The sequence below is a fragment of the Arvicanthis niloticus genome, chromosome 9 (assembly GCF_011762505.2).
Source record: "Arvicanthis niloticus isolate mArvNil1 chromosome 9, mArvNil1.pat.X, whole genome shotgun sequence".
Taxonomy (NCBI): Eukaryota; Metazoa; Chordata; class Mammalia; order Rodentia; family Muridae; genus Arvicanthis; species Arvicanthis niloticus.
The window spans coordinates 9,027,749-9,037,010 of NC_047666.1; the positions used below are offsets into that span (position 1 = coordinate 9,027,749).

A 9,262-nucleotide genomic window follows, 5' to 3' on the forward strand; every position below is an offset into this window, starting at 1 on the left:
GTAGGAAGAAAAGCCCTTGTGGCACCTTTTAAAGAAAGAAGTAGGAGAGTTATTTTTTTCTATTCCTATTTTTTCCAGTGGTGAAGAACTGCAGAAAGCACAGAACAGAGACTGATACCCTCTGTTGTTATGAGAGACCTAAGCCACAGTAAATAATGCATGTCTTCTCTGGTAAAGGTGATATTAGTGATAGACTAAAAAAAATTAAATTTTAAAACATTCAAATAGAATTTCTATATATCACAAAAATTGTGGACTATAAGAGTCAAAGATGATGAAGAACCAGAGCAATACACTATCTGGACATAACAAGACTTCTGCTTTCATGATATAACAGCAGCTGTGCAGCATAAGATATGCAAGAGATTAGCCCCATCAGCAATGAAACATAAAGTGGAAAGAGCTCATGTTCTACTAGCTGATGAGTTTTTGATAGTTGATGTTTTCTGCTTCTAAGGGAGAAAAAAACCAATATATTATAAGAGTACTGTCCTTGATATATTTACCATGCTTGCTCCAGCAGGTATTCCTACATATATGAATATATATATATATATGGCCAGGAGCTTCCGATTCTTCACCCAAGGTATATTCCACTTTTTCAGCCAAAAATGAGCCGACGTCTTGACCTTCTGCTACAAAAATCCCTCCAGCTCATGCCAGCCTCTCCCCACAGCATCCTCACATTTTTGAGACCCGTGCTCTTCCATAAGAGACCCAGGATCTCCAGGAACAAAGAAGTAGCTTTGTCCATGGGTCTCAGAAGCTTCTTAATTTCTCTGAAAAGCTCTCCCATGGGCACTACATCTTCCTGGAGAATACATATTATCAGTTCTGCCAGGTAAAGCCATACATGAGGGATATCAATTTCTATGTCCTCAGCCAATTCTAGTGTTTCATACAACCCTTGATAGTACTGGGCAGTAGAGAGATATTCCTCACAAAGCAGCTGGTGTAGCAGTCGCCCCATATGCTCACAAGCAATGGTACTACGCTCTAGCATGGACTCAATGCCAAGCCATAAAAAGATGAAGAGCAAGGAGGGTGAAGCCAGCTCCTGGACACACTGTACTGCCTCCTTCATGTCATTGAGATGGAGATATTCCTCAGTGATGGCCTTAGATTTCTTCTCCACCTCATCCACAGAGAGCGCAGCCTTTGGAGTGGCTTCCCGCCTCACAGGATCCCGACCACAATCCTCTGTGAATCTAGCTGCCTTGCAGAGTCCCTCAGGCTGGGATGGCTGCTCTCTTCGCTCCTCCACTTCTTTGCTAAAACTTCACTTGGTGGCAGGTGTTCTGGCACGAACAAGTCAGTCCCCATGGTCACCTACTGCTCACTCCGCTCTAGTCAGTCTCCCTGTCCCCAGCTTTCTCACCTCGTTCCCGGCTTAAGATACTCCTCTGTACAACACATCTGTTATTTGTGTTTTCTGTGGGTAGTGTTTGTTGGAGAGCAGAGAAGCAATTCAAGATAGCTGGATGGATAGCTTCCGACTCTGTGTCTGAGGGCTTGGCTCCTGAGCCCCCATTGCTGCTCATGCCCCAACTCAGTCGTCTTCTAGGTGCAAAGAGCTGGCTGTTAGAATCAATGGAACCAGGTCTTATGGTCTTGGTGAGCCATGAGGTATCAATGGGGCAACTGCCTTTGCTGATGGGGACTGTATTCCAGCCACCATCATCCACAAGTGGAAGGCCACGGTTGATAGACAGGTCTGAAGGGCCGCCCCGATGTTTGTCACTGCCCTTGGCCATGAGCTGCTGCACTTTGATATGTTCTTGGTGCTCTTCCATCTCAGCCTGCTTGTGAATTTGACTTAGGACTCTGATCCCCTGGCATGGCACCTACTCTGCCAAAGATCAAGTACATCCTGCAGCATAAAACGGATGCAAGACGAGGTCTTCTTTTCTCTAATGACCTTGTCTAGCTTTTATTATGATGCCTGCAATAAGTAGGTGACAGTAAGCAGACATGATCAATAAAAGCACAGTGCAATGACTTGATCCACTTGCCTCAGAACCAAACAGACCTGTGCCACAGCTGATCACAGATAGCAGCTTGGTGGGAATAACCAAGCCAAAGGCAACACAATCATGGCACCTTCTGGTGATGACTGCAGGCTTCAAAAATTTCTAGCAGTCTAAGAAAGCAGTAGCAAGATAGGTAAGGGAGACAGCAATACACCCCCACATATCTTATGCTGTAGGTTTGTATTCTGTCCTGCAACAGTGCAAACAGAGTGTATCAGTATGTCACAAAGTGTGTAGACACTAGAAGTCATGCTTGAGAAAAGGCTATTTATCACTGACACCAACAGGCTGGTGGGGACACACTTAAAACAGGTACCAAAAGATGAAAATGTAATTTGAAACAACTCCTTGGAAGTAGAAAAGATAATACAGAAGTATTTTTATCAAAGTCCATGAAATAAAGTTAACTATTAACAGACGCCTTCCTTTTTTCTATCTAAACACTGATTCCATCTATGTACAATATACCTGACTCCACTGTTCAATTCCCAAATTCAACTTAAACCCGTACTACACCAAAATTTCATTTCTGTTACTGCTATACTAGATTACAAAAACATCTGCCTCTCCTGCAGTTATAAAAGCTGTATGAGGCTTTTAAACCAGGCTCCACTTTCCACATCTGTAAACTTGTCCAACACCTTAGTTACTAATATATAACACAGTTCTACAGTGAGCAAAACCTACTGTCAATTCCTTTCTGCAGATACTTAAGTTTTTTGCATAGTGTTAAATGCCACCAACAATCAGAAATATAAAAAAATTCAAAAAAATGTTTTAATCTCATTTGTTAGTTACACTTTTCAGAGGCAAAATACCCAATTCCAAACATTCACTTTTTTTTTTTTTTTAATTCAAAGTTCCCAACATGCTCTGTAAGTTTTATACTAAAAGTCAGGCATAGGCTCAGAAAAAGGGCTGGATTATGTAAAAGCCTATCAGAGGCTCAGCGAGTGCTAAGGAAACTTCCTGCTCTAAATGGGATTTAAATGGTCATGTCACTAAAATGACAGGAGCAGGGGGTTAAGACTAGATACATCCCACATGGTGGCTCCCAGAATCTGCCTGCCTTTCTCTTTCAAGAGCCTGGGAATAAATGAGCCACCCCACCTAGACCACTATAGAACCTTTCTAGGACTTGTTCAGATGATAAATTGTCAAATGCAGAATTATAAAAACAATTTTCATCAGGGTAAATTTTTAGTATTGTCTTCCTAAATGTATGTAAAACCAAGATAACACCTGAGCTGCTACTTTTTCATGAACTAAACCTACAAGTTGGGAAGCTTTATATATATATATATATGAGGAAACCCCAGAGAAGGGCTTTTAGCACATTAAATAAACATGAAAAAAACCCAAGCAGTCTTTCTTATGAAACCCAGACAGTCTTGAGCTCATGGTTCTGACACCCAAGTGCTAGGATCACAAGAGATGATGGCATAATCACGTAAAATCTATGAAACCACATGATATATATATCTTGTTTCCTAGGTATGAGGGACACATAAATGTTTAGTGGAGCCAGTCTGAAGCCAATATGCAAAAAAACCCAAAAACACAACAAACAAACAAAAAACAACAACAAAGTAGAAAGAACATAGCTGCCCTCCAAGGCAAAGTAGGTAATGCTTGTCTCTTGTCATCTAAATGTAAGCAGACAATATAGCCTGACAATACAGGCAGAGAGAAAACTCCAAGAAAGTATTTTATGCTTTTTAATACCTGTATTAATTAGTGTTACCAAACCACCCTCCATTAAAAAGTCCTAATCAACAATGGAGATAAACTGTCCGTTACTTCACACATTTTTATCTTCTCTGAGAATATAAAGAAAAGTACAAAGTTTTAGCTATTTAAAATAAATAAAGAAAAACTTGTTTCCTTTGGCATCTTTATAAAATAACCTACAGCAATAAAAGAATGTAGCTGCAACAAGAAATGTGTGCATCTGCAAACATGGAGAACAACATAGCAGCTTGAGTTTAGTGTGCAGGAACAGCAACCCTTGAGTCACTGTTAACTGTGAAAGCCTTACAAGTGGCTGGAAGAACCTTCACATTGTTAATGTTCTACTAATGGTTCTTTTATTGCTTGTAGTATCAAGATTATTAAGTCAAATGAAGTTATGCTGAGTTAATAGGATCAATAAGTATTTTTGCAACACGTCATGAATATAAGGTGAATCAACACTTCAAGAAAGCAAACCATTTAGAATATGACTTTCAATATACATACAACCTTACTTTAATTCAGCTTGATTCCATTACATTTCTGTAATTCATGCATTGGTCTCAAAATTCTTAATTGTATCTCCTATGTAACAACTGCCAACATAAATTCACTTGAACCTTAATTAAGATAGTTAAATTAAGTATTTGAGTTTGCAAAAGTAAAAATTGTCAAGCTCTGGAACTTAGAATAGAATGTGACAGTTACTAAGGATAGAAGTCTATGTACAGGAGAAGGTAAAGTTTCAATTCTCACATTATCAGAAACTTATAATGTTAGAAAGCTAGATTTGGAAAATACCTCTGTTTCTATGTGCATCTGGTATGTATAGTGAGATACTATGGCTTTCATGTATCAACATGGGGAGTGCAAAAAGTGTAACTCAAGTGTCTGACAAAGCAAACTGTCACACCCATGTCAGGCTGGGCTGGGCACTAGGGAAGAGGTGCTGCACCCTTCAAGTTTCCAAAGACTTTATCATTTTAAAAACAAATGTCAAATCCACTGAAAAACTAAGCAATGTCTTTTTATTAAAGCTAGAAATACTGCAACATCAATTATTTTGTATTATTCCTTTTGTAAGAGAAATAAAATTGGCAGTCCTTTTTTACATTACTACTAACTGAAGAACTTAATCAAAACATTCCAAACCTATGAGATAAAAGCAGAACAAGAGACACTGTTCCTCAGTATGTTCCCACCAAACACAAAAGAAATTGACCATGAGAATCTCAACTCTGGATGGTGACAGGGAAAAAGTAAGAATCTCCCTATCAGTCCACAGGGATGAAAAGCTCTGATTAGGTCACCACTTAAAATCAAGATAAACCTCATAATTCAAGAATATCCTAATGCTTAAAAGGGTGGTCTTTTCAGTTACCCATTCTAAGAAGTCAAGTACAAGCATGTAAGTAAATTCACAGGCACAGAGGATCCATGTTTACACTTAAGGGAGCTGCAAGGCTACACCACAATGTGAAGGTCCCACACTGGTGTTATTTTAGTCAACATAACCCTTAAGCAAACTCTGCTACACTGCTAAACACTAAGTAGCATGTTTTCCCATGGTTTTAGCTTAGCTCAGAGAATTTTTACACTATTAAAGAAAAAAATTAAAGTATTTCCCCTTTAAAATTTACACAGATGTTTAATTAGCTTTATTTACAGAGCAGGGAATTATTTTTTGAAGTCTCCAATGGTGCCTAGATAACATCATTAGGCAAGAATGACAGTTTAAAAGAAATTTATGCAGAATCCTAAAAATAACAGGTGTTGATGCTCCTCAGGAAGAGGTAAGCATTGCTGGTGGCAGCTCCTGTGCCTCAGTTACTCAGAAGCAGTTCTGTTGCAGTCTCTACATCCCATGATTGTGAAGACATGGCCACTATTACTGTATTCCTATCAAAACCCATAGCACAGAGGTTTTCTTTTTTTTCTTTTCTTTTCTTTTCTTTCTTTCTTTCTTTCTTTCTTTCTTTCTTTCTTTCTTTCTTTCTTTCTTTCTTTCTTTCTTTTTTCTTTCTTTCTTTCCTTTCTTTCTTTCTTTCTTTCTTTCTTTCTTTCTTTCTTTCTTTCTTTTTTCTTTCTTTCTTTCTTGTTGTTGTTGTTGTTGTTGTTGTTGTTGTTGTTGTATTCTGGACTAGAAACTGGTGCTCCACCATACACGTGTGCCCAAAGTCGAGCTGTCTGCTTGAACATTTCAGGATTTTGTTTGTACTGATTCTCTACTACCGCATCTTGGGGGTCATCTGGTTCTGCAGCTGCCAACAGTGCTTGCAATGACAATAATACCGTGCACAGAGTAATTGCTGCTGCCCATTGATCTTTCAGGATATCCAAACAGATAGCCCCTGTGATGGAACTAATATTAAGGTGCCATATTTTCGTGATAAACCGGACCTTAGAGGGGTTAAAAGGATATGTTTCTGGTATTTTTATCTCTAGATGATATCTTCCACCTTCATATGATACGTCTGGACGTCCTGATATTTCTCCTCTTAATTCTGTAAAATTCTCATCTACAAGATCTACTTTAATTTAATTTTTGCTCATCTCCTTTCTCTTCGGCACCTCCTTGAACTCCCGCTTGATTCGCTGCACCGCGATGTTGGCCATGTCTCTGCCTGCAGCTGATTCATACCTGCCAACTCCGCCACCCCTACGACCACTGCCACTGCTGCCACCTCTTCCTCCACCTCCTCCTCCCTCAGTGATTCAGACCGGAGCACACACGAACGCTGCCACTGCCACCCTTGCCATAGCGTTAACCCCTCAGAGTCACCTCAGCACCCGGCCACCTGGACCAGTGATTCTCAAACTTCCTAAAACTGTAACAATTTATCTTAATATAACTCTTCCTGTTCTGGAGAGTCCCAAGTACAAAATTATTTAAAATCACTATTTCATAATTGTAATTTTGCGATTCTTATGAATTATAATGTACACATTTGATATTTCTGATGATCTTTAATGAACTCTGTGAAACAGCCATTAAACACTCAGATTGTTCTCAGCACACAGCTTGAGAGTCTCTGTAATGGGCCATTGGATTTGGACTACCATTTGGAACCTCTTATGGTTACCAGTAGGCACATAGTTGAAAGGATTAGCTCCATATTTTCCATTTCAATCAGTAGCAAGTACTTCAGCACTATGTAGGTAGATATAGTTTGGAGAACTGGTTTATATTGTCTATAAATGAAAATTTTCACATGTGCAGAAATGTAAAACAATATAAAGGATTATAATGGACAGTTACTCAGACTCATGGTTCCATCTATAGAAATATAATATAATAAAAGAATCCTAAACATAGAAAAGATGATGATAAAATCTGATTGTGTAATTTCAGAATAAAAACTTTCATTTAAAAGCTTTTCTTTAAAAACTATATGCACTCTGATATTTTGTTAGAGAAACAGGAAAAAATAGCATCAAGTGAGTATATAGACACAAAATGATTCAATCTTTTCTGAAAAGATGGGTTACTAAGACAAATTTCTCTATATGTCAGAAGTAATTATACTCTTACATGAAAAAATATGCTGCCCTCATGGCCAGCTTGATATGTACTGATTCCTGTCATGCATCATCTCTTTGGTGTCACACTTTATAGGGCATTAGAATAAAAGCTCGGAATTAGTGTTGTGAGGCTCAATTTTCTCAGCTGATATATATATATATCATTCTATAGCCAAGAAGACTTCCCTTGAATAGAATTCAGGGACATGGTAAGCACAGACTATTTTTCATTTAGGCCACCTGCAGTTAATTTTCTATAAGTCGTGTGAAGACCAAGATCTGTCTACACTGTAAACTATTTTTTTCTTATGCAAGACTAGGAGGGATGCAAAGTAGACCACCTATCCTAATACTATAGGAAAAACATGGTATATACAAACTATTGCAAATTCTTCAAATGCAGGCCATAGCTCAACACAATGTGAATATTGGTCTCTAAATAATATCCTAAGCCATTTGTGTCAATTATGACTCACAGTCATTTCATAGTCTCATACCTCAGACAATCAGGTATTGGGTGGGGCACAAATAGGCAGATCAGGAGGCTGATGACCTCTGCCCATTAACAATCTTACTGTTTGGGAGCCAGAGCTGATGGACTCCTGCTAATAGCACTAAGTGATTAGGAAAATAAATGTAATTTTATTAATTCTTTGCTATTTAACTTAACTCTTTAATACACATATAGACATATAGACATACACATATCTACATATATACACATATACATATGTACATGCTACATATTTACAAGTATGCATACTTCATTGATAGAACAGAGACACAACAGCCACATTTCTTTTTTACCTCAATCATTTTATACTTTCTTACACAAAAGTCCTGTATAAAATTCTCTCACAGACAAAATATTACACAAATGGGGATTTAAAGAAAGATGTTGATAGCAAGTTCAAAGCAGTGTATGATTGTATATGATTCTACAAGCTCATTATGAGCTCAAAACAACTATTTAATATGGCCCTGTTTTATCTTAATACACACCTATGGTCTCATCCTTGCACCTGCCTTATAAAGAATAATTTTTTCTTGAACACAAATCTTTCCAAACAATTTTCTCTTCTTAGTGCAATTTATGAAATTTCATTATATTCCTAATTATGAATCATTTACTTAAAATATTATAATGAGGGAGCACATCTGATTCTTGATTCTAACTTATTATATACTTCTGGTAAAACAACTTAAACCATATACTTAAAATTTCTTCCTAAAATTATTTGAATCAAATAAACTTATATGAAATCATTAATTTATCTAAACAGCATTTTTATATGAAAGTATATTTTTATCTGCAGGAAATTTGCACATTATGGTGGAGGGAGAAGCAGAAATCATTAGGCTATATAACAGTGGCAGGAAAAGTATATCAGCAGTGTAAATCAGTCCTAGAACAAAGAATTTGGGGTCCATGCCTTTCAAAAACATACCTAGGAACCATGCAAAATAGTGGGAAATCTCCAGAAAACCCACTTTCTTGCCATAACCCTTCATCCAGGGCATCTGTCAACCCACAAATAACATTAAATATCAAAACACATGTGTAGACACCATTTAGTGACTATACTATGGCTGAATCTCTTGAATGCTCATCTTTCAATTTCATTCCTAAGTATTTGTCCCTTGCCTTACTTGATATTCTTTGACATACACTCAAAAATGATAAAAAAATATATCCTCATTGAAACAGAAGAAAATTGTTGGTGGTTAGATATGGCATAGAGAATAGAATCTTAAAGAGTCAAATGACCATTGCTTAAATGTTGAAGATCTAGTGTTTAAAATGGAGATTTATATAAACAGTGGAGGAGTAGATTCACCTAAATAACTCAGCCAGTCACATCTGCAGTTATCCTCTGATAGAATAGACATGCCCTTCATTTTCTACAACGTTAAATATTCAATCTTGAGTCTTAAGACTAGAATGGAGGAAGGTTCACTGTGTGCTTTCCTTGTTACTC

At 37.5% G+C, this 9,262-nt stretch overlaps 2 pseudogenes; both read right to left on the bottom strand.

Annotated features, from left to right (window-relative positions):
• Positions 1–414: 414 nt before the first annotated feature.
• LOC117715015 (eukaryotic translation initiation factor 4 gamma 1 pseudogene) lies at positions 415–4,613 on the bottom strand (annotated as a pseudogene).
• Positions 4,614–5,413: 800 nt separating this feature from the next.
• LOC117715293 (ubiquitin-conjugating enzyme E2 K-like) lies at positions 5,414–6,380 on the bottom strand (annotated as a pseudogene).
• Positions 6,381–9,262: the final 2,882 nt, after the last annotated feature.